At 49.2% G+C, this 27423-nt stretch overlaps 1 long non-coding RNA gene across 1 annotated transcript in view; it reads right to left on the bottom strand.

Moving 5' to 3' along the window:
• Positions 1-27423, bottom strand: part of LOC130542872 (uncharacterized) — a 105319-nt gene that overhangs the window by 18952 nt on the left and 58944 nt on the right. The window contains exon 2 of the long non-coding RNA XR_008957740.1: positions 10713-10904. This is a non-coding gene — a long non-coding RNA (uncharacterized LOC130542872). The remainder of the gene's footprint in view (positions 1-10712; positions 10905-27423) is intronic.

Raw genomic sequence — 27423 nt, 5'->3', positions numbered from 1 at the left:
GGTGATGACCGGGATGACCATAGCCATCACAATGACCCTTATAATCTCATACTATAGATTCTGTACATAGACTGAGCAGTGACAGGTCAGAAAGGAAAAGACTCATTGGCAGACCACTGCTTCTTCTCTCCCTGCAAGCGCACCTTGGTTTAGGGCGTAATCTTTTTTTTTTTTTTAAAAGATTTATTTATTTATTTGACAGAGATAGAGACAGCCAGCGAGAGAGGGAACACAAGCAGGGGGAGTGGGAGAGGAAGAAGCAGGCTCCCATCGGAGGAGCCTGATGTGGGGCTCGATCCCAGAACACTGGGATCACGCCCTGAGCCGAAGGCAGGCGCTTAACCGCTGTGCCACCCAGGCGCCCCTAGGGCGTAATCTTAAACAAGGAGATTCATACAATTGAGTTTGTTTTTGCAAATCATTTGCAGCATTTTCTTTTTGTTTACATTAAGGATGAGTACTCCGTGGAAGTTGTCAAAAATGCTCGGATAGGAACGGGTGGCAGTGACGACCACTGATACCCAAGGCTCCATGCAATAACGCTGATATCCTGCCTCTCCGCAGGCGCGCGCAGCAAACCAGCACAGATGGGATCTCCCACGTGCACCCAGTACTTCCTCTGGACCCATGGGAAAACTGCCGCACTCCTCCCTCGGTGATGCTCTCCCACGATGTTGCAACAATCTCTCTGAACCAGAGACCAGAGGAGGGAGGAAGGCAACTAATGTTTATTGAGTGCTAACGAGGTACTTTACTTAATCCTCACAATTATCCTATGCAATAAAAATCATTACCCCATTTTATAGATGAAACAACTCCAGGTCTCAGAGATAAAGTGACTTATCCAAGATCACACTGCTAATAAACAGTGGAACTAAAGCTTGGGAGAGGCCTGGATCACAACACTGTAAGTGCTGTGGGAAATGCAGAGGTAAATATTCTGGGGTAAATACACCTTTAAGGAGCTTTCGGTCCAGTGAGGGGACAAACAGGTGCAACTAACATAAAATACAAGGTAGAATGTGAAAAATGGCAACATACAAGTCATGGACTCTAGGTGCCAAAGGAAGGAACAATTCTGAGCCCAGGACTCAGGAAGTCTTCGAAGAAGAGATGGCATTTGGAGGGGACCACAAAAGATCCCTAGCAGGAGGAGAATGGGGTGGGAGAGGGAGGGGCATCAGGAAGAAAGACGAGGCCTGGTGAAAGCCCGGGAGTCTGAGAACACCTGACAGGTTGCCGAGTCAGGAGGGTGGTGACCACATCACCTCCCTGCTGCTTGTTCCTTTCCTTCCAGAGTGAGGTCCAGGCTTCTGGACAAGACTCATCAGAACCTTCAGGAACTGGGCTTCTTGCCAAGCCACGAATCGCCCTGGTGGTGTCAGTCTCCCAAACTCCCCACACCCTCTTTCACATCTAAGTCATTCTTGATGACACATATTTCCACTTCCAGTGGCCATCCTTAATCACCCTTGACTGCTAGACGCAGTAGCCTCACCCCAGGTAGAAGTAGGCTGCCCTTGAACAGGTTCTTGTAGACCCCCCATTTCCCATATTACGATGCTTATCAAAGTGCACACCACTCACCAGTGTGTGCGTGTCTCTCTCTGCCACGAGGCTGTGAGCTCCGTGGGAACTGGGGTCTCACTGGGCTCCCCAGAGTGCACACGAGGCAGCAAGCAAATAAAGTGGAATGGTTAACTGAATCAATGAGCCAACCAAGGAAGAAATGAGAAATGAAACTAGAAAGGAGACCGAGGGCCAGGTTTTGAGTTGGGAGTGTGGGCAGGGCTTTCCATGCCAGGCTAATGCGTTGCATTTCTCCTGGGTGGCCAAGGGGGAAGTGCTGATGGGTCCCAAGGAGGGAAGCAGCGTGTCCTACAGATCAGGTTGCAGCATGACAGACAGAGCCGGACTGGGGACAGGGAGGCCCTTTAGGAAGCTTTTGTGATGGTCCGGACGAGAAATGAGAAGGCGGACATGCTATTCACTTGAAGAAGCCTTTTCAAAACGGGACCCAGAGAGCAGAGCGCACATCCAGGCTGTATCGCCCGAGTAGCCAAGAGCTGCCCTTGTGGGTGCACTGCGCTCTCGGTGATGCCAGAGGTGACTGTGTGGACACATCAGGGGAGGGTGAGAAATTGCCATGTGCACATAGGAACTCTTTAGAAATACGACACAAATAAGTGGAAGCATTGGCAAGGACACCCCTGGGAAACCGCCTATTACATGAGTCAGTCTCTGAGAAATCTCTGCTGATGGCCTGGCAGAACGTTTGCCAGCCGAATCTCTCATCGAAAACCTCAGAGGGCTTCTGGGAGCGTGTGGATGATGGGCTGTGGGAATCTTGGGTCATAAAACTTTCGCCCAGCTGCTCGAGTGCCTGGCTGGGCAATTAAGGAGGATTCTTTCAAGCAGATCAAAAGGCTCTGATGAGGTGATCTCAGGAAGCTTCCTGCCCTCCCTGAGAGGAAGGCAGGAGTCAGGTCTCATTATCCTCATTTTACAGATGAGAAAAGTAGGTTCCCTGGTGACTAAGTCCCTTGCCTCAAGTCAAACAGCCAGCAAAGGGTGGGGAACCCAAGGTAAGCGTCCTGGTCACCCTGCTCCCAGGACACTGTTGCTGCAGAGTCTCCCATTCTGTGGAAGATGGACTGTTTCTGGGAAGTTTCGCACTTGAGCACTAGAGTGTGACGTGGTCCACAGGGGCCAAACCAACTCAGCACACACAGATATTTCCAGGTGCACACAATCACTTGGCATCTATCATACGCAACATCAGAAGTTTGACAGTCTTCTCACACTAGTGTTTTCTAAAACCCGGGACCCCGATCTGACAATAACAACCCAGTTACTCCGTGGCCCACCGAGACGCAAACCATCTCAGAGGACACACACAATGGTAGCAGCCGTCTTAGAGAACTTCTTCTGAAGTTCCTAGAGTCATACCTGGCTTCCAAGTTCCTTAACTGTCTCATCCCCACACCTGTGGATTGGAGGTTGCAGATTACCTCTCTACCTGGGTGGTTGTGAGGACTCAGTGAGGTCTGGCATATAAAGAACGTCGCCCAGAACCCAGCATATCGCTCAATAAATGTTAGCAATTACTAACAGCATTGATCCTATGAATGACTTGAGCTCAAAAAGTAATTCGTTCTCTATTTGTTCATCAGCTGGATATTAAGGACATAAGCCCAAATCTTAGTATTTGGCCAAAGCCCTCCCTTCTGGACCGAGGAAGTTCATTTTTACTCTTAATGATCTCAATGACGTGCCATGTTTTTAAATGAGAAGTGATCTAGAACTCTTCATGCAAAGGATACTTGCTATAGTGAGAATATTCTAAGACTCACGGAGACTGGTCTAGCTTGTCATAGCTTCAAAATTCTCTCTGGGGTCCTGCCTTGTAGCTCCCTGGTCTTGCCATTGCTACCTAGTCATTATTGGGCCCAGCGTCCAACCCATTAAAGGCAACCCACAAAGAGAGGCCCAAGGTTGGTACGCTGACACCAGGAGGCATGTGCCTCTGTGGTCCCTGGCTCCAACAGCGGCTTTGTTTGAGTCAGTTTTACAGTGTCTCGTGACCTAGAAGACTATCTCTCTAAATGAGCCCTGGTTGTTCAATGTGTTTGAGAAAGCATGGCCTGTTATTGGTTGTTAGTCCCTTTGGATATTATGGTTACACTTCATACACACCAATGTCCTGCCCTTACCCCATCAGCCCATCCCACGGGCCACCTGCGGTGTGGTGACAGTTCTCATACACTCCTCTGCCTTCTTACTCCAAAACCTTGTTTCTCTTGATCTGAGCTCTTTCTCGGCCACAGGAGGGCACTTGGCCCTCTCTCGCGTCAGGCCAGGGAGACAGAGCTTCCATGAGTAACCCTCAACTAATACAGGACAAGAATTTGTAAATAAATACCCCAGTTGCCTCACCCCTCAGTGGGGCAATTCTGAGATAAGCCAATACTGCCTCTTAAAGCCTCCCCAGCACAACTGAGTCACAGGTGCCCACAATGGCAACAGACTCACTCATGCTCCTTCACTGGCTTCCTCCCTTCCCTGGCTCATTCCTCACTCCAAACGGAGCTTCCTCAGATCACCTCCAAATTGACTGCTCTCATCCAAATCCCTGCTTGGAGTCCGCATTGGAGGAACCCAAACCAAGACAAATTCTTCAATGAAAAATAGTTTTTACATTAAAATAACACAAATTACTTAATGATTACCACCTCGTTAAATAGACATTGGCAATGACACATGATACAGAAGACCTCTGAGAATAAAATCCCCAATTGCAACATGGGGCTGTCTTCACAGACTCCTCAATACCAGCTACTAGTTAACTGAAGGCTAGGGCCTCACTCGCTAGTCATATTAGGCCCAGCCACGGATGTGATGTGAGTGCTCCCAGAGCCTTGGCCAGCTGGTGCTAAGCGCTCACAAGTGAATTAATTAGACTTCCCACGGCTGCTCTTGGACTCACTCAATGTCAACTTCCCACCATTCCCTTTTATCCTTCTCCTTCCAGATCACAAACTCGAAAGGAAAATATAAATACATTCTCTAGTCCTTTTCCTGCCCAGTCCTCAGAAAGTCTTCACTCGGCTGATGCGAGGTGCCTTCTCGATGATCTCTGATTAGCCACCTTCTCCTGGTTGTATACTGCGCCCCCATCAGAAAGGTGCCTTTCACTCCACTCCACAGATGCTGCTCACAGGTCTCTCTTTTCCATCGAGACTTATTAAATTTGGCCTTGAGGAGACTTCATAAATATGTGGAACCTCATGACAATTTGAAAATAAAATTATGTAGTTAAATTTGCCATGCCCCGAAATGTTTTCGTAGATTTTCGCATGTGTCTTAGAGTGGTGCATTAGTTTTCTGTTGCTGTGCAACACATTACCACAAATGTAGAGGCTTAAAACAACACACACCTGTGTCCTCACAGTTTCTGTGGCCAGAAGTTCAGTCACAGCTTAACTGGGTTCTGTGCTGAGGGTCTCACTGGGCTGCAATCCACATGCCAGTTGGGCTGCATTCTCATCTGGAGACTCAACTGGGAAAGAACCGACCTCCAAGCTCAGTCAGGTTGTTGGCAGAATTCATTTCCTGTGGTTTTCACACTGAGGGTCCTGGCCTTTTGCTGGCTGTCAGCTAGAGGCTATCCTCAGGTCCTTGGGCCCACCCTGAGTTCCTTGCCATGTTGGCTTATCTACTTCATCGAGCCCCCTGGGAGAATCTACGTTATGACAGAGTTTTATATGATATGACCTAATCATGAGAGTGACATCCCATCACCATCGCCATATCCTCTCACTTAGGAGCAAGTCGCAGTTCCTGCTGTCGATCACACTTGAAAACCACCTGTAATTCATATTTTTCCTTTAATTGACTACCCCCCTTTTTTTCACTTAGCTCTTCTTTGGCAATAACATCCAGTAGTAACATTTTTTTTTACGACACTTTAAAATAAATGGCTAATGACGGATTGTTTTTAATCATAATATGCTCAACAGCAAAATTAATTTCACCCCACCCCTGTCGTCCATGGTACACAGGCTCTGAGATGGTCCTCAGTGATTCTCCTTTCCGGCTATTCAACCCTGGTGTAATCCCCTCCTGAGTGTCACCTGTATCTAGTTACTTGTGTCTAATTAACACACCTTGGCAAAAATGACGGATGTCACCTCCAAGCGAAGGTCACAAAAGACTGACTTCTATCTTGTGTGTGTTCTTTCTTGGTCTCTCACTTGCTCACTATGATGAAGCCAGTACCTTGCTGGGAGATACTCTGTGGAGGGGCCCATGTGGCAAGGCACCAAGGAGGGCTTCCAGCCAGCAACTCCTGGGGCACGGAGGCCCCCAGCACAAGAGCCAACAAGGAACCGAATCCTACGAACAGCCATATGAGTGAGCTAGAAAGCAGGTCCTTCCCGGTCGAGCCTTAGGATGAGTCCAGCCGGCCATCTGAGAGACCCAGAGCCAGAGGGCTCGGTTAAGCCTCTCCTGGATTGCTGACCCAGGAGAACTGTAAGGTACTAACTGATGCTGCTGTAAGCCACTCGGTGTTGGGGAAACTTGTTGCACAGCAATAGGTGACTAGTACACCCTCAAACAATGCACCCACACTTTGAAAATATAATCCCAAGGGAACGTGTTAAGCACTGTTCTAGTGGGGGAGGTGGAGCAACGGGGGAAAGTAGAGACAACCCGAGTGAGTGGCTCAGAAGCTTCCCGATATGCCTCTTCACACCTGCCTTGGAGCTCAGATAAGAACCTACGAGAGGAGAAGCTGAAACAGTAGAAAACAAAACAAAACAAAAAACCAGAATGATTTCCTAAAAATCTCAGTGAGCTACTGAGAGGCAGGGTGGCCCCTCTTGGGCACAGGTGAGCAGACAAGATGCAAACAGAGATGGGCATTCTCCTTGGGTCAGCCTGGAACACTGTGACGCTAGAGAGAGACAGTGGCCCACCACAGATACCAGCCAGCATGGCCTTGGCAAGGACCTCCAAAGCTTGGCCGTGCTCATCAGAGCAGAAAGCTACAGCTGAGAAGAAGGAGAGTAAACAGAAGACTGGAGCCAGAAGGACAGAGTTCAAATGTACACAGGAACCGGCCCCTGGGACTTCCAGAAATAACGGAGGTGAGGTCCTAGGCAGGGAACCCTAGACAGTGGGGTAAGAGACACAAGGTGAGCATTGGGGAAATATAAATATTTATTGACGACTGACGACACAGCGGGTGTGATGGCTGGGCAGACCCTGAGCCTCCCCAAAGGCTGGCATCCCTGGGGACTCAAGAAGACAAACTAGTTTTTTCTTTCTGATGATATTGTAAGCCCCACAGTGCAGGGATCCTCTTGCGTTCTAGTGCGATGTTGTACACCAGACACTTGGTGAAGGATACAGATGGAGGGAAAGACACAGTGGTCCTTCCTGTTTAATGATTCTAATACAAATAACTTTATGCTTCAACCCCTGGGCCTAGTCCCTTAGCTAGAAGCTGCTTTTTTTTTTTCTTTTTTTTTCTGCAGGGTTTGCCAAGGGCAAAAGCCTATATGTCCAGTGCTGCACAGTGCAAATATCAGCCACCCACCTTCCTCCTCATCACATCGCAGCCAGACTCCAGCTCAAATTGTTGAAAAGTACAACCTCAAAGCCCTCCCAGGCTGAACCCACTCCTCCAGTCCTGGGGGGAACAATCAGCCCAGAAAATGTGGGATAGAGGGGAGCATTAATGCCTACGTTTCCAAAATAACAAATCATACTGTTTTAAACCATTAAGTGATGGGGTAATTTGTTACACAGCAATAGATAACGAATACAACCTCAACGGATGGTTTGTGCCTCACACTCAGAAAATGCCATCCTAAAGAAGCAGCATTAAGACACCATTCCAATGGGGTAGGTGGGATAATGATGAAAAGTAGGACAAGGCGGGGGGGTTAGATGAGACACCAAAGCCTTGGGTTTTAGTTTCAGCTGTCCCAAGACCTACCAGCTGTGTTACTCAGTGAGATCATTTCCTCTTCTGCAAAGTGGAATTAATGATAAATGCCTTTCTTACATCACACTGTTATTATGAGGCTAAAATTATAGAACCCGAGTAAAAGCTTTGTAATATGTGAGGTTATATACCAAGTAAGGGGTTATAATCTTCCACAGTATCATTATCATCTTTATTGCTGGCTGTTGTAAGGTAAAACCAACAAAAGTTTGAATGTCTCAAAGTCCAACCAAGGAAAACAGAAACCACTCTACGTATTTGGAACAAGAGGAAATTAATGTGGGGAGTGGGTTACACAGGTGACACAGGGCTGAAAACCCACCAGGAAACAATGAGGCAACCCAGAAATTAATAGCAGCAGGAAGTCACTACTGCCCCATAGCTGGAGGGACAGAGGAGGAGACAGGGTCATAGGAAACCAAGTCCTGAGGTCACCCTATAACCCTGGTGGGATCCAGAGTCAAGGAAAGAAACGCAACCTCTGAAGGCAGAGGGGAGGAGAAATACCCTGGTTTCTCCTTTCCTGACTCCCCTCAACAATGGTCCGCTGCCTCCCATTGGCTGGGCCAAGCCAGAAACCAATGGACACGGGAGTGACAAATGGATCTGGAGCCAACAAACCCTGGGCCAGAGAAGCTCTCTATTCAGCGAGAAATGCAATAATATGCTAGAAATGGAAGTTACATAATGAGAGACTCACAGTCCCAAAGACTCAGATCCCAAAAGAGCATGGGAATTCATCTGGTCCAGGCGCTCATTCTACAGGCAAGATCCCAAAGAAGAAAATGATGTGACTTGACCAAGAACATGACACAGCTGGCATGGGGCAGCCGTGAACCCCATCATCTGAATTCGTAGCTCTTTTCACAACATGAAACTTTACAATGACGAACAGCAGAGGCCCTTCAACTCGACGAAGAGATGTGTTCCAATAGTTGATTTCTAAGACAGTTGTGTGGACCATAGAATTCATTTCCCCACAGAAACAAGGTTATCTTGGCTGATTCTGTTCCCAGACCGGCTATTGAATGCCTAGTTAACTCAGGACATGAAAGATAGGAACCCTCCTCCTTGGAATTAATGAGAAATCCAAAAGCTGATCAGCATCTTTCTCCTCCCAGGGCAGAGCAGCAGAGAGAGCTCTCCCTCATCTCCTCCCTCTGCCACACCAGCTGATGTTTCTCCTTGTTCCGCCATTGCCTTCTGCCTGTCTGGTGAGCAGGGCCTTCTCCTTCACCACCCTGTCCTTTTCCCGTAGTGTTTTTCCTGTGTCTGCAGGGCCAGCAACAATGGGACGAGGGGCTTCCGGAGGGCTGAAAGTACATCTTCTTCTTTCTTTTTTTGTCCCTTACACCTTTGCGCCCTTGGAGCCAACTCAATCCTGTGTTTCTCACCGCCCCCCCCCCCAACCATGCTCTCCCTAGTGGGGTCTGAATTAACAACTTCAGGAGGGGCATTGGGGAAAAGTATAGTCATTCTAGAATGATTTTCTATTTAGAAAATGAAAAAAAATCCTTTTGTTTTCATACTGTCAGTTAAAGTGAAATGTGCAAGAAAGGCGGACAAAGGGCTCTTAGGCGGTGAGGGCGCTAGGGACTGGGGAAGAGAAGACAGTGCTGCTTTCTGTGAAATGAGTACTCCCTGCTCAGGGGCTGCAGCGAGTTCATTCCCTTCCGGTTGGGCAGAGATTTCCTCAAATGGTTGTCAGGTTGCCCACACTCGATCGTCTGGCTTACACATGCCACCTGCAGCTGGTGAGCTCCAATTCCAGGAACCGACCACCCGAAAGAGAAGAACTACCCATCCAGCCAAAAATTAGAACAAGGGCAAAATTCCTGGGAACTTAAAATGAAATGCAACTTGGTAGCTAATGGAGAAATGGAAACTGAAATACATTTTCTGCTCCGTTAGTTGAAACGCAGAGATGTATTTCCTCAAACCTTCTACTACCTCCCAGTTGAAGAGGACAGGAAATCAAAGTCTATACACATTCACATGCCAGTGCCCTTGACTGTGAAGCGTCCACACTCTGCAGAGGCGGAAGTGATTGTTCCCCATCCCTCACCCCTTGCCCCGGCCCCTTGTTCCCATCTCGCTAGGTCAAGGCCATCATATATGGCCACACAGGCAGTGCGCTGCACAATTCAAAAGGTGCCATTTTCCACCAGTTGCATGTGAATGGTGCCCCCTGGAGTTGTGCAGTGCTACTATTAGAACAAAGCTTGCCAATTGCCTTGTATTGAGGCTGACACCTACAAAGCCATGAGCTTTTAGCTGAGTTACAGTCGCTTCTGTGTCCCTGGCCCCTACAACAGTGCCTGGTACAGAGTAGAACCTTAATATAAAAGAACCTTAATATAAAAATCCCAGGGATTTAAGAAGCAACGAATTCAAGGAGAGAGTCAGCACCACTCTTAGACAAAAAAAAAAAAAAAAGTAATTATTTGAAATGGGAGCAAAATCCTAATTAGAGTATGGATACTCCTTAAACTAACCTTAGATACTTTAAAGAATAAATAGAACATAGTGGTTAAGATCATTAGCTCCGGGGTCAGAAAGATCTGGGTTTGAATCCCAGCTGCACAACTTACTAAACCATGCCAGGCACGTTCCCAACCCTCCCTAAGCCTTAATTTCCTCACCTGTGAGGATCAGTTGAGATCACATCTTAGCCTGATATATAGTAATGGTCAATATATCTTAGTTGTAATGATGAGGTATGTTGTTAATGGTGATTAATCAATGCAACAATAATTCCAGAAGGCAAATTTTAGCCATCAATACTTATAACCCACAAGAAGAAATATGCCCAAGGCATAGTAGGTGCTAAATTAATGCTTATTGAATGGGGAAAAGGGAGAGAAGGAAGGAGTGGGTGGGGAGAGGGTACTGAACTGGGAATCAGAAGAGGTACAGCTTCCCATTTGCCATCACTAACACCATGACTTAGAGTAAGTTCCTTTCTCAGTCTCAATGTGCTCCTTTTTAATAAAGGCATGAGATACTGTCTCAGGTCCCTTCTTCAAGATCCCCTCCCGCAGAGAGTTGAGCTCCTGCTTCTGATTATTTCTGCAGTGTTCCCTCATATCCTGCAGGTGGTGCTGCTGAGTTAAGAAGGAAATCTGTTTTTCTGCAGCCTGGTTCCCAGCTGCCCAGTTTCTGTATTAACAGCAGACTGGGAATTAGGGAAATCACTTACTTGTTGGCTGAAAATGCCTGAAGCAGTAAACGAGTCATTCCATTTCCTTTCTTGCACTTGGCCTCTCCCGGTGCCATGAAAGCAGCATGGGTGTGGGGAGGCAGCTGGTGCTGGATTCCAAGTCCCGTTGCACTACCTCCGGCCGGGGACCTTGGGCAAACGCATTTGCCTTCTCGGAGCCCCTTTTGTAGTCTGCAAAATGAGGATAAGAATACCATTACCCCTGGAACGTTGGGGGAAATTAATTAAATAGCGTTTGTCAAGTAAAGAGCACTGTGTCTTGCACATAGTAGGTATTTAAAAAAATGCTAGTTCCTTTTCCTTGCCCACTTTTCATTCCCTAGGGACCATGGTCAGTGCTGGAGAAGAAATGAACAGGGTGCAGTGATAGAGCGATGAGGAGTCAGCTTTCCGAAAGGGCTGCCAGAGGAGAGGACACGCCATCTGAGACAGGAAGGATGAGGGAAAAGGTGTCCCAGGCAAAAGAACCAGCAGGTGCAAAGGCACTGCCCATCTCATCCAGCTTCCCCTCCCCTGTCCCTTACACCCTGAGCCTCAGTCCAGTGGCTCTGTCCTCAGAGACCCGAGGCACACTCTAGGACAGCAATCATCTGCCCGGTTGTATGTTTTATGGACCCGGTCATGTCTCTTTGAGGACCAAGAGTGGATTCCATTCATCTCTGTCTCCCCAGAGCCTGGAACAACAAATGCTTTGATGAACAAATGAACCAATGGAAGGGCCGCATTGGTCTTCATTCCAAGTCTCTCATTGGCTATGTTTGTGTATATGCACCCTGACCTTCAGCTGCCGCCCATCTTTGCATATCTTGCACTTGGTACATGGTGGGCGCCCAATAAATGCTTACTTTGTTGAACTTGGATTGCATTTTTATTTAGTGAGCACCTACTGTGTGCCAGGCACTAGAGTGAGCACTGGAGATGGGAAGATGCATGGAGGGTCCTTCTAGAAGAATAAAAGTACAGGGGCACGTACTCAGTCCACATCTCACAACTATGTGCTCTTCCACGAACACCTCACGAAGCTCTGCAAGGTAGGTGCTATGATTGCACCATTTCACAGATGGGGAAACTAAGGCCCTGGCAGGGAGACTTGCACAGGGTGGCAGAGCCAGCCGGAAAGCCAGGTGTCTGAAGCTAAACCCCATGCCAGTCAGCACTTTGTTGGGTATATATTATTTAGACATGTGTTCAGTTTGAGAGAACCAAGGAACGGGGATGACAATTGGGCAAGAGTTCCCAGAGGTCAGTAGGCGTGAACTGGACCTTGAAGGATGGGAGGAGTTTTCCAGATAGGATCACAGTGGCGGTGGGGAAGGGCAGAAGAGAGGGAGAAAGAATGTTCTAGACAGAGGGAAGAGATATAGCAGCCTGAAGAAAAGATGGCAATGAGGGAGTGACCCGGAGCTGGTTTGGGAAACACAGGCTGCTCCTCTTCTCTGGAAAGTCAAGAGCTGGGTCTAGAGCGGGCCAGCTGGAAAAAAGATACACAGGACTGGAGACGCTAGAAAAACATTTTCTAGACATAGTTTAACAAATAGGAACTGTCAGCGTTTTTTAGTAGCTGATCTGTGTGACTTGCCTGCCTTTAGCCGGGGCAGTCAACATACAAAGGCCCCAAACACTTATGCACCATTCACTAAACACCTGCTGTGTGCCGAGCACCAAACACTGAACCCCCAGTCTGCACCGCTGTTCTCGAACTAGGAGACGCAGTGGAACTACTGAGTTTCAAACCTCTCTGGGCTTGAATCTCTAGTCCAGGACGCATATGTCACCTTGCACAAGTTATTCCTCTATGCTCAGTTTCCTCATCGTTCAGTGAGACTACTGATCACAGCTCTCATGTAAGACCATCTTCGTAAATGAGTTAATAATGCCTGTAAAGGGCCGAGGACACAGCCCAGCAAAGAGCAAGCACTGAGTACATGTTGGTCACTACACACGTGTGCTGCTACTGAGTATACACTCTGTATGTGACACCTACGAAGTGCCAGGCACGGGGCTAGAAGCAGGTTTCATGATGAGTAAGACCAAGCCCCAGCACTCCAGTGGGTCAGAGTCTAGAAAGAGTGAGGCTTACAAAAGAAGTGATTACAGCAGAGGGAACTAAATACTACATTAATAATAATGAAGAAGGGAGAGTGTCCGTGGTGGAATTTGTGGGTGCCCGGTACCATAAAAAGCCAGCATCAACTCTATCTAACCCCCAGAGCTTCAGGGAGACCCCCTAGGTTGTAGGGTCTCCTTAAGGAACCAAGGTCTCTCAGCAAGGGATGAAGCTGGAGTCTTGATTCAAACCAGAGGTTGCACTTGTAACACAGTGTGCAGAGCTCTGCTGGCAGGTGTGAGGAGGAAAACGCTTGTCCGCCATGGGGGTGAGTGGGGAGGCCATGCGGAGGATGCCATATTTAAAGGATCTGTGATTTAAAGGATGCTGAGAAAGAGAAGAGTTTCCGGGAGCATGTGACGCAAGTTCTAGCGGTGGGAATAGTGCTGTCATTTGTAGAAGCAGAGGGCAAGAGTGGGAGGTCTGGCCCAAAAGAGACCTTGAACGCCGAGTACAGCATTCAGCTGTGATCCTGGAAAAGCAGGAATCACTGAAGTTTCTATCAGGGGGATGCTGAGCTGAAGGAAGCAGCCTCCCCCCACTGTTCTGTACCCCCCACCCCCAGCCCCCAGGAATCTGGGCCAAGGCAGGATCCGCAGGCTTCTAATTAACGCACCCCATCAAGGAGCCTGTCCAGCCTCCATATGGTGCGTAAATAATTTACAGTGACGGAGCGTGTTTATGTGGGATGGCAGCCAGCAGCCTCGCTCCTTCAGCCTCAGTGCTTCCTCTCGCTAGGCTGGCCAGCAAGGACCCACGGGGAGGAGTCCGGAGGTCTGGGAGCACCCAAAGACTCCCTCCAGCAAGGCCCGTCCCTGGGGAGGCAGAGCTTTCACAGTCCAAGAAGGCTGCAGAGCCCCCCGGCCCTGGTTCCCAGAGAAATGACATCCAAGTCCAATGCCGTGAAGGCCTGACGAGGCCTTGTGTGTTCTCAGCACATTTCTCAGAAGCAGGCCAGAAAGGTCTGATATGGCCAAGGGGCCAGGGCTGAGGGCAGGACCCAGACGTGAGAGGCAGGGTGGCGGAGGCATGGTGCACAGGGCTGCCGTAGGGTGCAGGGGTCCCGGCCCAGCTTGGTCACCAGCGGCTTCAGCAAGGACGGTCACTGCGCCCTATTTCCCTCCCTGCCCACGGAGCAGGTCCCAGAGCACCCCAAAGCCTAGGTACCATCTCTCCCTCCATGGCAAAAATTAAATCAGTCTACCAAACACAGTCATCACAAATGTGATTGAGATTCATAAGAAAAAGACTTTTGTCTCCGTCCCTGTTCCAGGCACAGATCTCCTAAAACCCTTGGAATTTCCTAAGTGAGAGGGTGATCGAGGTGTCTTTTGTTATGTTAAATGAGGTAACTTTTGGAAAGCCCCTAAGTCTCACCTAAGGCTGGGGGCTGGTTGCCAGGGTTGGAAACTTCAGCTCCACCCTCTGACCTCCCGAGAAGAGACCCGGCCTGAAGGTTGAGTTCTGTGGCCAATGGCCAATGATTGAATCAATCGTGCCTATATAACGAAGCCTCCATAAAACCGCCCCAAAAAAAGGGTGTAGGAGAGCTTCCAGATTGGTAAACCAGAACACTGGACACACTGCTGGCCCAAGAAACTCTATGGGGACAGAATTTCCTGCATTTGGGACCTCACCCAATGCGTCTCTTCATCTGGCTCTTAATTCATATCCTTTAATATCCTTTGTAATAAACCAGCAATCCAGTGAATAACCCAGTTTCCTGAGTCACGTGAGCTGCCCTGGCAAATTTATAGAACTCGAGGAGGGGATTATGGGAACTTCTGATTTATAACCAGTCGGTCAGAGCACAGGGACAGCCTGGACTTGCAACGGGCGTCTGAACTGGGGACAGTCTTGTGGGACTGAACCCTCAGTCTGTGGAGTCTGACACGACCTCAGAGAGCAGCAGATAGTGTCAGAATTTAGACTCTAGGACACACTGGTGTCTCAGAGAATTGCTTGATGGTGTCAGAAAAAACATCTAAGTTGGTGTCAGAATCATAGTGATGAAAGCAAAATAATCTCCAGTATAAAATTTTCCTATAGTCCGTACCGAAGTCACATCCAGGGATGCTGCGACACCAATTTCATTAGATGCACATCGGTGTCTAAACCAAGTTGGTGAGAGGTTGCGAATTCAAGTGCGTATGGAAGCTCCTTCAGGAGGAATAGAAAAACGCCTTTTGCTCAAATCTCGGCAGAAGAGGCAATGGTTAAATTGGATGAGGATGGCCAGCAGATAGGATTGGTAAGAGAGCTTCCAGAGTTTACCTATCTAGGCTTGGATTTTACTAAACTCTTGCTGCAACTCTGAATTATCTTGTTAAATATAATAACTTGTAATATTGAGCAATAGAAATACTTGGCAGGGGCTTTACTGTTGCTCAGAAGCAAGCAAGTGCGCAAGCGTGTGGGCACGCGCGCGCGCGCACACACACACACACACACACACACACACACACACACACACCAGTTCTCATTATTCATGGTAATTATGTTCTATAAAGTTGCCACGAACACTGAATTAGTGAATGCCGCATCGTTGCTCCCAGAGGAAATGAAAGGTTAGGGTCTGGGAGCCTCCGGCCACAACACTTTCATCAACCCATCCGGACATAAACCTTGTTGTGTGTGTTTCTGTTTAAAGGCACCTTATTCAATACATGCTGTTGATTCATCAGCACCGAACTCACGGCCAACAGCACTGTATCTCATGATCTGAGAGCAGCTTATCTCACACACCTGCTTTCTCCAGAAGGCACATCACAGCCTCTGTGCCCCCGAACACGGACAGCGCTCAGGCACCGGCTTGGGAGCCATTCTAAACGGCGAAATCACAGGCGGAGAGGGAGGGGAAGGCACCAAGATGCTCAAAACATGGTACTGACAGGCTACAAAAAGGACCCTGGTTTCCAGGACAAGAGCTGAAAGACAAAGTCAGAGCATCCTCCCACAGTTTTGTCACGGCTCCGCACATGTCCTTGAATGGCTGAAAGGGCCACGAGTATTGATTTGAGGGTTACAAGCAAATATTAGCCAGTAGGCAAATGTACAAATACCGAATCCACAAATAATGAGGTTCCACTCCGTGCACGTGTGTATATATTCCACGTGCATATAATATTGTGTGTAATATATATATTACATGTATATATCGTACTTCACTGTGGTCCCCAGGAGCACCAGCCGCCGGAGCTCCCTCCCTGCTTCCCCAGGGCCCTCCAGGGGGATGGCCGAGCTACAGCTATGCTTGGCAGCTCTGGGATAGCAGAGCAGGAATGTCACTCTGAGCAGCACTAACGCCACACCTCGTGCAGTGAGCACGGAGCCAAAGCTTTCTCTGTGGACTCTTGCAAGCAGCGTATGCTGCCCTCTGCCCAGAAGTCATGCCCTCACATGACCTCTTGGTTAGTGACAATTTAGGCCCAAAGTTGCACCCAGCCCCGTTGTCCTTGAAGCCCTACCCGACTTCCACGCAGGCAGCCGCCTGTGTATCCTGCGTGGTAATGAAATTCCCTGTATTGCCTGTTTCCTCACCGAGACTGCTAGACCCAGCAGGCAGGAACCCTGCCCTGTGCATCTTTATACCCCTAGCACCCGGCACAGCTCTCCAGGACCAGCAGCTGTGGAGTTCCTTGAATCGTGGATGCCAGAAACGGCAGGGTCATTCACGATCAGCCAGCCCCAGGACACTCAAAGTGTGTGTGTGTGTGTGTGTGGGGTGGTGTGTCTGTGACCAAGTGGCAGCAGCAGCCTCACCTGGGAGCTTGTTAGAAATGCAGATTCCCGGGGCGCCTGGGTGGCACAGCGGTTAAGCGCCTGCCTTCGGCTCAGGGCGTGATCCCGGCGTTACGGGATCGAGCCCCACATCAGGCTCTTCCGCTATGAGCCTGCTTCCTTCTCTCCCACTCCCCCTGCTTGTGTTCCCTCTCTCGCTGGCTGTCTCTATCTCTGTCAAATAAATAAATAAAATCTTAAAAAAAAAAAAAAAAGAAATGCAGATTCCCTGGCTCCTCCCCAGACCTTGTCAGAAATGGAATTTCTGGGATGGGGCCCCGCAAGCTGTATCGTAACAAGTATTCTGGAATATTCTTATGCCTAGTAAATTTTGGAAGCTCTGAATCTGTTCTGCTCCCCCATCCCCGTGGAGACTTGGTGAAGGAATCTATTTCCCCAAAGTCACACATTTCGTTAAAGGCATCTCACGGGGAGGAAGCCAACAGGTGCCTCGCTGAAGGCAGCCCTTCACAGGGCTTCCCCTCAAGACAAGCACGGCTCTCATGTTGGTTCTCATTCACAGGGCTTCCCTTCTCTGCTCTTCTCTTATTCCCTCTTCCTCCTCCTCCTCCTTTTTCTCTTTCTGTCTCTCTCCCTCTCTCCCTTTGTCCCTCCCCACTTCCCTGACCCTCCCTTCTCTCTCTCATGGTGGGGGTGGGGAATAGCTTATTCTCTCTGGGCACCTGTTCACCTTGCATGTCACACAGAACTAACCCTGTGTCCCCTGGCCAGCTCCGGTCAATCCAAAGAACACGTTCCTTGCAAGGGGAAGTTTTCATGATGGTTGGAGAAAGGGACAGGGAAATTCAAGCAGTCCACTCCAAGCACTGGAGTTTTATCTCGAAACTCTTCATCCAGTTGTAATCCTTGCTCCCCCCCCCCCCCGCCGTTCCCCTCTTTCCCCCCTTCCCGTCCCCAGTCCCCCCACCCCCAACCTTGCCACCCATTCCTTCAGCTGTGACAACAGGGTTTGTTTTTCTCTGCAGTGGGCTCTGGGTTATACATACAGGCAACTAGGTGAACGTTCTGGGAGGCCCGTTAGGGTTTCTCAGAATGAGTCATTTTTTCAAAAATAACAAAACCTCTCGACATCACTTGATTTCAGCATTCTCGCCAGGCTCTTGTAACCTCTTTTGCAATTGCATTCCAAGCACGCCTGACTTCTTTCTCAGGCCTGATGGCAAGCCGCCCCCCCCCCCCCCCCCGCAGGACTTTGCTGAGAGACAAAGAACCCAAGCTCGAGATCCACAGGTCCTGCTCCAGAGCACATTGAGGTTGCAGATGATGGGAGGAAACTGTCCCAAGGCTCTGGAGGGCCGCGGGTGAGGCGCCCTGAGCTCAGAGAGGCTGCCCCAGCTTCTGACCTGCAGTGACTCGCTGGGGTTGGACAAACCACCCTGCTACAGTGCCTTCGCCATCCTGATTAGAACTGGCTAAGAATCCCAAGAGAGGTACCTGCCATTTTTTTTCACACGTCACAGCTGTACAAAGCCCACTTCACCTCCAACGCCTCGTGCACAGATGAGAACAACTGAAGCTCCCGGAAGCTTGGAGAAATTGAATGTCTTGCCCCAGTTCTTACCGTGATGATGGTCTCTGCTTCTGGGGCCAGGCACTGTAGCAGTGGTACCTTGAGGGTAGACCTTTTATTCATCAGTGCCAACAGGAAGGGTATTATTCTGGCCATTTTCTAGATGGAGAAACTGAGGCTCAGAGGGGTTAACTAACTTGCTCAAGATCACACAGTGAAGGTCAGCACTGGAACTGAATGCAAGTGGGCTTGGTGTCAGTGCTTATGTCTTCTAATGCATCCTAGACAAAGACTGCTCTCAAAGCACTGGGCACCTTTCTCTGCTGGTACTTAACACGATGGATTTTTTTTTTTTTTTCTTTTTCTCTTTTCAGAGAGAGAGAGAGCACATGCGAGCGGAAATGGGGGAGGAGGGGCAGAGAGAGAGATAATAACAAACAGGCTCCCCTCGCAAGACAGGGCCCGACACAGGGCTCGATCTCACGACCCTGAGACCATGACCTGAGTCAAAATCAAAAGTCGGACGCTTCACCGATGGAGCCAGCCAGGCGCCCCTTAGCATCATGGATTTTAATGGACAGTTGAAGTATCTTTGTCCTGTGAGCTCTTTAAAGCAAGGAGCGTGGTTTGCTCATTTCTGCAGCCTAGCACACGGCTCCCAGGGTGATATACACACGCAACCACTGCTGGATAAAGGCAGGGGTGAACTCCACCTCTGGCCCTCAGACTGCAAACCTGGACGTGTCCCCTCTATCCACACCACCACTCCCATTCCAGAGCCATCAGAGCTTGTGGTCCCCGAGGAACCTCGGATCTAAACTTGACTGCTTTATTCCCAGCATGGTGAAGGCACCTCACCCATCTCGGTTCCAGCTTTCTCATTTGCACAAAACAGGCTGCCGGGCAGGAGATAACCCGAGGGGCCCCCGGGCTCTCACAGATGAAGGCTCTGAACATATGTTGAGTTTTCTCAAGAAGACAGGGTCAAGCACATTGGTTGGTTGAATAATATTTTTTTGCAAAAAAAAAAAATATTAATTAATTAATTAATTAATAAAGGTGGAGCCAAACTCCACAGAGTTTGTAACTTTGGCCCAATGGTGTTCTTCCCATTTACTTTTGTCTCTGTTAGATCCTTGCACAAAGGAGAAGTGGAAACTCAGAAGTCTTAATGCTCTGTGACTAAAATCCTGTGTGAATGAGATATATCACACCCACCCAGTATCACTATTGGTTTTTGCTTCCGCTTTGAGACTCATGCTAGATGTCACTTTCCTACTGCCCCCACCCCCTTCCTGTCACCTCCATGCCCAGGCTGAGCCGGGCTGGATGACCGTCGGGGCACATGTGACATTTGCAGTGAAACTGCCTGCTCGTGTACCCGTCAGCCAGGAGACGGTGCACCCACGTTTGTGTGTCTGTTCGCGGCTCCCCTCTGTGCCCGACGGCTCTTCGCATCTCCAACACTTAACCAGATGCAGCCCAGAGCTGCCCCTCGAGAAACGTTTGATGATCGCACACCGTCACCCATTCCGTACTCCTGCAGTGTTCTTGGCTCTTCTCAGGGCACATCCATGTGCTTCCACCACATGGTAACCTTAGAACTCGGCGGTATTTCTCTCCTTATGCCCATTTTTAAGATGAGGATGCTAAGAGTCATGGTGCAGACTGACCTACCGACCACCGCACAGCCAGGAAGGGGGAGAGCCCACACTCAAATCACAAAATCACAGACAGTGCGGTTTGGGGAAGACCTGGAAGGCCACCTAAAACAGAATTCTTGGGGCGCCTGAGTGGCTCAGTCGGTTAAGCATCTGCCTTCAGCTCAGGTCATAATCCCAGGGTCCTGGGATCGAGCCCCACATCAGACTCCCTGCTCAGTGGGGAGCCGGCTTCTCCCTCTCCCACTCCCTCTGCTTGTACGTACTCACTTTCTCTCAAATAAATAAATAAAATCTTTAAAAAAAAAAAAACCACACACAGAATTCTTTAACCTGTTTTTAGCCAGGGAATCTTTGTTTTTGTTTTTTTCTTCTTTCCCTAATGAAATCTTATTCAAAATCATAATATGAATAGGACCTGCTCTTGATGAAGGAAAAACAGAAAAATTGAATACCCCTCAGCCCAGCTACTCGGCCTAGCCTCAAGAGGGAAAGGAGAGGGGTTATGAGCACCATTGGAGAACCATGGGTCCAAATAAACATTCTAGAATGGCTAGGTCTATGTTCAAATCCCATAGCACCCCACCTCCCTGAGATTACCTCCCTCATTCAAAAGCTCCCTCTCGGTCATTTCTGTGTCAAGCACTCTGCTAAATGCTGTCAAGGATGCCAAATATGTTGGGCCGAGGGTCCACGGACCCATGTTGGTCCCCAGTCCTACCGTTTTCTGGCTGAGAACCTTGGGGAAGTCACTCAGTCCATCCCTGAACCTCGGCTGCTTCTTCCGCAAAATGGCCCCAAGGCTCACATTGAATCAGAGTCAATTGCCTACAAACGTCAACACTCTTCAGGGCTCAAGGCCCGCACATGCTCTCAAAGCACTGATGGCCTCTGCTCTCCCAGGGCTCTCCACGGTCCAATGTGGAAACCACTAGAAGGGCCAGAGATCACTTTTATGAGGATGTCCCCTTTTTACCTTAATAACTGTGCCTTTAAACTTACAGCAGCTTGCCCTGTCTCACAACGGGGTTGGGTTTACATGCACGACCCCGTTTCTGCTAAAGATCTCGATTTAAGGATGAAAAGGGGGTTGACTTCATCTCAAAAAGCCAGGTGGCAGATGGGAAACAGAGGCAGCCAACACAGTGCGGGAGCCTCTGAGCATCCGCAGCTCAGGAGCCTGACAAGCAGAGAGCCAAGGAGAGTCCCAGCGAGGAGGCAGAGCACACTTAAAGGGGAGGGCAGGGAGGAGCCACCCTCTCTAGGCACCTTGTGCTCTCCCCATCTCTGGTCGCTGTCTTTCTGGAGGTGATGACAGGTGCCTCAGCAGCACCAAGTATTCTACCTGGTAGCCCTGTATGTGTTGGAAGCCTCCCAGATTCCCTGCAAGCCTCAAAGAGTAAAAAGAGACAACGATGTCACAGGCAGAAGCCTCCAGGAGTGGCTTTTCCTCTCCTGCATCCCGTATCTTTGGCCTGATCTGATAACAGCCCCTGCAGAATCCCTTGTTGTCAGAGCTGTCTTTTCTCTTTAACAGTAATAATAGTCCTCTAACAGGTGCATTGTGCAGCCGTGACTTTTGCTACATTGTTTTACTGCCTTTTAAATCTCGTGTCTTGGGGAAGAAGAAGGCCGGGCAGGGGCCATTAGCCCCCAGTTGCTGGGGGTCCCAGAGCGCGCAGGAAGAAGCACCTGGACTGGTACCTAGGGTTTTCACTCTGACTCCAGTTCTCCTTCTTTTTTTTTTTTTTTTTAAAGATTTTATTTATTTATTCGACAGATATAGAGACAGCCAGCGAGAGAGGGAACACAGCAGGGGGAGTGGGAGAGGAAGAAGCAGGCTCATAGCGGAAGAGCCTGATGTGGGGCTCGATCCCATAACGCCGGGATCACTCCCTGAGCCGAAGGCAGGCGCTTAACCGCTGTGCCACCCAGGCGCCCCTCCAGTTCTCCTTCTAAATGCCTTTCCTTCTAGAAACATCCAACAACCTGAGCCCTTTAAGGCAGGGCAGGGCTTGCAATGCCCCTTGCCTTGCCGACTCCTCTGGTCAGCCAAAGGGCTCTGGCAGACTTGAGGCCTCACTGCATGACGGCATTGCCCCGGGGCATCAGAACAGCCGGGCGCATCCAGCGGCACCCTTGTGAACTCGTGGACGGACACTCTGGGCCTCGCCAGCACACCCAGGTCTCTTGTCTTCCCTCTGTGGTTGGGTCAAGGGAGGCAGGTTCCCCTGGGGCATCCACTGCCTTTCCCTTTCTCTCAGTCCCAGAGCCCTGAGACTGAGGCCAAGTTCCGAGGTCTTGGGGCCAGAGTGGAAGGCACCTGACGCGAAGCAGATCAGGGTTCAGTGTTAATTGAGGAGCTCCTGCAACATGTGCATACCCTCCACGCTTTCCTTCACATCACCGTGTCGGAGTGAGCTGGGTGGTGTATTTGGGACAAGCTCTCCAGCTAACTCCTACTGGCTTCACCACAGAACCCGGAGCCAAAGAAGGTGCTTCATTTTCCGAAGAGGGAGGCAGAGTCCCAGAGAGGAGAAATGCTGGGCAGGAGTGTCAGCGTGTGTTTCAAAGGAAATTGGGGCTCTATGACTCTGGCCCAGGACCAGGGACTCTTCACTCTGAGCCTCAGTTCCCACCCTAGGACAATGTCATTTTTTTTTAAAAAAGATTTTATTTTTTTGTCAGAGAGAGCGAGAAAGAGTGAGGGCACAAGCAGGAGGAGCAGCAGGCAGAGGGAGATGGAGAGGGAGAGGCAGACTCCACGCTGATGCAGGACTCGATCCCAGGACCCCAGAATCATGACCTGAGCCGAAGGCAGATGCTTCATCGACCGAGCCACCCAGGGGTCCCAACAATGTCACTTTTAAGTCCCTTCTAGCTGACAATCTGCTCTACAAGGTGTAAGTCCAGCCTTGGTCCCCTAGAGCCCAGCAGAGTCTCACATGGAGGAGGCAGAGCCCCCTAAAGAACAATTCTTCAGAGTCCTTCTTCAATGGAACAGAGACCAAGCTTTCACAGTCCCACCCCAAAGCCTTGAGATTCCTCATTCTCAAAACAGGCATAGAAGACAGAGGAAGAAAAAGGACGATGAGGGAAGGCAGGACAAGGGCAAGTGTGGTACCTCTCAGTGCTCATTCCTGTACTCCTTCTTGCTGATTTCCATCCCAGGGGTCAGAAGAAGCTGACTCTACCTCCCGCTCCAGGAGGGGGACCTTGGCTAAGCCCACACTGAGGTCCATTTCCTGCAAACAGTGATTGGTCCAAGAGTAGGCGCTGGCCTGATGACAGTGAATTTTAGGATATTTGCTGAAAACATAGGAGAAAAATCATTTTCTGTCTTTTTCTGGATATAAACGAAGAAGTGCATAACTGAGGAAGTGCTAAGTGTGGATCACCTTGAACCAATTAAGAGAACCAGCTTTAAATGAAATTGACATCAGAGGAGGCCGAGTGAAGAAATAGAGAAAAACCAGGTCTTTGGAGGCATCTTTGAGCTGCTGGATCAAGCAGTGCCTGAAGCACACATTCTAGACTTTCTATTTACATGAGCCAACAAATTCTCTGCATTATATAGAGGTCAGCTTGAACTAGGTTTCACTACTTTCAACCAAAAGTAGTTTGGTTACTGATACCACCCCCCTCTAGTTCCAAAACGTGATATAGTGGTTTAGGTGTTCAGGGTAATAAAGCTCCTTCATAGGCCATGTCTCAGCTGTTATATTAGCCAGGCAAGTGTTATTTACCTCATTAAAGTCAGGTTGCCTCAGAAAGTGGTGAGCTTCCCATCTCTGGAAGCATTCAAGCAGAGGCATTTTGAGTGGAGAATAATAGCAGATACTATGTCTGGGCTAAGCACTCTACAGATGGGATCTCATTTACTTCTCACCACCACTCACCATCACGCACATGAGACACTCTGTGTATTATCCTCGTGTCCCAGGATCCTGTCTGCAGAGTGCTCGATTCATCTTCTGCTTCGACTCCACTCTCCTGTCAAGTGTCTTCTTTGGACAATCCCAGCAGCCTCCCAGCCAGTCTATCCCTCCAATCTATCCTGTACCTCTATCCATCATGCTTAGCCCAGCCCCAGAGGGACCTGTGCAAAATGCAAACTGGCAACGTTGTTGCCCGTGAACACCCTCAGTGGCTCCCCTCTGCCCCCAGAATAAGCTCTCAGCCTTCATGTAATATACTGAAGGGGCTCTGGTAAGTCCTGACATGGAAATTGTCCTGCCTACACCAGAGAGACTACTGCCTCTTCTTCCCCACCAGCTCTTGGGACCATGGGAAGGCACCCGACCAAAGGGCAGCCAACTGATGGCCGGAAAGGGGCCTACCAAGTGACTGTGGTGTTGTGGACGGAATGTTTGTATCCCCCCAGAATTCGATATTGAAATCCTCACCCCCACTGTGATGGCATCTGGAGGTGGGGCCTTGGCTCTCTTGCCCTCTCTGCCATGGGAGAAAAATGGCTATGAACCAGAAAGTCCTTCACCAGCCACAAATCTCCTGTTTCCCCGATCTTAGACTTCCCAGCCTCCAAACTGAGAAATGTATGCTTGCTGTTGAAGCCACATGGTCTGGGGTGTTTTTGTTACAGCAGCTCGAACTGACTAATACACTTTGTCAGTGGAGGTGAGGGTGAGCTTGTGGATCCATCAGATCCTCTGGGTTGGGGGCGGGGGGCGTTCATGCTTCTCAAATACTCTGCGCTCTCCCCCTCCTCTCCCAACCTCCCTGGCAGTTAGGTGGGGCCAACTGGCTACTTCTCATCAATGGGTTGTGAAGATAAGTATCAAGAATATTAAGAACTAGTGGGCCTCCTCTATCCGTCTCTTCTCTTGCCATGAGAGACTTTGGAGGCCACACGTTCCAGGGGATACTTTGTGTCGTTGTGTAAAGCCATCAGGGTTTCAGGGTCTATCTGTTATCACAGCAGAGCCTAATCAATCCTAATGAACACTCAAGAGTTTTAACTAAATATACACATAGAGACTTGAAGCCAAGAGGGTTTTGTGTTAATGTCAGAGCTCTAGGCTGGCAACCAATGAGTTTTGCTACTGTGCAGAAGACGAGATAATTCAGTTACAAAAAGAAGATTCGGTCCTGAACAATTTTAGGGTGTCAAAGTACCTTTCAGCCGGGACACCTGGGTAGCTCAGTTGGTTAAGTGTCTGCCTTTGGCTCAGGTCGTGATCCCAGAGTCCTGGGATCAAGTCCTGCATTGGACTCCCTGCTCAGTGGGGAGTCTGTTTCTCTCTCTGCCTCTCCCCCTGCTCCTGCTCTCTCTCACTCTCTCTTTCAAATAAACAAATAAAATCTAAAAAAAAAAAAAAAAATGTACCTTCGCACCTCCAGGAGTCCTGGCTCTCCCAAGGATCTTGTTCATCCTGTGATGCTGGTTATGGTATATGACTGGTTCCCTAAGAAGCTTGGCCCTAATTCTGGAAGCTCTTTTATTCCCACATGTATCTTCACAATTACTCTATTAGTTGAAGTTACCCGAACGCCTCTGCAACCCAAAGAGGCTGCCAACACACCAGACCTTTATGATCTGGCCCCTGCTGACTTTTCCAACCCTATCTCCTCCATTTGGTTCCCAAGTCCCCCAAGCCCCAGCCCCAAGCGCCAGCCACATTTGCTGAAGTCACCCAGCCCTCTCATGCCTCTAGGCTTCGTAGTTCTTGCTTTAGCCAGGATCACTCTTCCTGTTGCCTCCTCTGCTTAATAAAAGGCCATTTGTCCTTCAAACCCCCATTCAAAACACTCCTTTCCTGAGGCTGCCACTGTTTCTCCAAGTTGTTCTGTTTTGTTTTATTTTTACCTCTAAGACAAGTACAGTAATAATTCTTACTTTACAAGGTGGCTGAGGGAGCCAAAGGAAATACTGCGTGAGAAAACCCCTTAGAAAAATGTAACAGAATGTGTCAACATAAATCTGTCCTGTGACTGTTCTCCCCTGCAGGAGCATGTTTCATTCTGGCTGGACTTGCGGTTTGCTGTGCGCCTTCCTCCCTCCCTTGCATCTATTACGATGGTTCTGGTTGCATAAAGAAATTCCGCCTACCTCAGGCACCCTCCCTATAAGAAAAAATGCAAAGGAAATAAATAGGCGGGGGTAGCAGTGAAGAGGTGCGTCTGGTTACAAGTAATGGAACCCCCCAACACAGCTGTCTGAAGCGTAAAGGATTCTGAGCAAGAAGCCAAAAGGGAAGTTGCTGCCTGAGGTCACTGAGCCGTGCTGATATCTATGCAGCACTTGTAATCTTTCCCTCATGCTTACAAGGTTTCTGCCACAGCCCCAGCCATCGTGTCCACATCCCAACAGGAAGGAGAAAGGGGAGAGACTGTCACCAGCAAATGGACACTTGCAGCTCATTGGCTAAGCCACATGGCCACCCCTAATTGCAAGGAAGTCTGGGCAAGTGAGCTTTGAGCCTTCCACTTCCTAGAATACAGAAAGCACAGCTGGAAGAGACTTGGGACGTGTGTTGAGTGAACCAACCTAGAGTACCTACCACAAGGAAGCCCTCAGAAAGAAAGAAAAGCTGAAGAGCCAGATGGCAGGAACTAGCAGGCAGTTACCTTCAGGGTGCTGCTAACCGAATCACTCAGCTCTTGCCACGTTTAGTTCTGGGGTCACGATGTACTTTCCCAGTGTCCAGTTTTCCAGTTTGAGACAAATGGCCACCCCTTGGCTGGGAGAGTACAGGAGACTTGACTGGAAAGACCCCAGTGTGGCATGCAAGGAGGGAACAGGAGACCCCAAAAAGAAAATGTTGGGGCTGAGCAGAAGAAAACCAGTCCTCTTCCATTTCCCCTATCAGGGCATGAGCTCCCCAGAGACACAGTCCTCTGACTCTTATCTGTGAATCTGCCACTCTACGCGGCCAAATGATACGCTCACCAAATCCAGCGTGACTGGGGTGACTGCACTCTTCAGCCCATGCGCCAGCTTTTTCCTCCTCTCTGTTTTGGTTTGTGTCATTGTTATCCTCGTCCTCAGAGAGAGCATGGGTCTTGAAGCCGGACAGACCAGGGGTGGAATTCCAGCTCCCCGAACTCTCTCTCTCTGGCTCTGCTCAAGATACCTGACATGTCTATGCCTCAGTGTTCCTATCTTCAAAATAGGAAGACTTAAACAACGCAGTGCCTTAAAGCCCTCAGCACAGTGCCGGGCACAAAGTACACCCTCCAGCATCAGAGGCCCGTTAGCGTTTTATGTAGGAGTTAAGAGTGCGATGAATAACCCCCTATATCCAATTCCCCAATAATTCCTGTTTGCATTCCTACAGATTGCAGGTTTGATATTTGAGGAGAGAGCAAAGTTCTAATCTTTCTAGTTCATCCTAAAAATAGTTAGCTCTTCTCTGTACATTCTGTCAGCTCAGCAATCCCCATCTAGGGAACTGGGAGATTGTGAAAGGCAATCTTTCTAAACAGGGGTCAAATGTTTTTCTTTACCCCAGAGTAACTCACAGAAGATGTACACGAAGAGAAAGAGCTGGCCCACGAGTGCGGGGGTCTTCCCACCCAGACTGGGGTCTGGAGCCTCAAGGATGTAAGGCAAATGGTATGTTATTCATCCTAGGAAAAGGGGTATTGTTC

This window comes from Ursus arctos, unplaced genomic scaffold (assembly GCF_023065955.2).
Source record: "Ursus arctos isolate Adak ecotype North America unplaced genomic scaffold, UrsArc2.0 scaffold_6, whole genome shotgun sequence".
Lineage (NCBI taxonomy): Eukaryota > Metazoa > Chordata > Mammalia > Carnivora > Ursidae > Ursus > Ursus arctos.
This window is presented reverse-complemented; position numbering and strand designations above follow the sequence as displayed.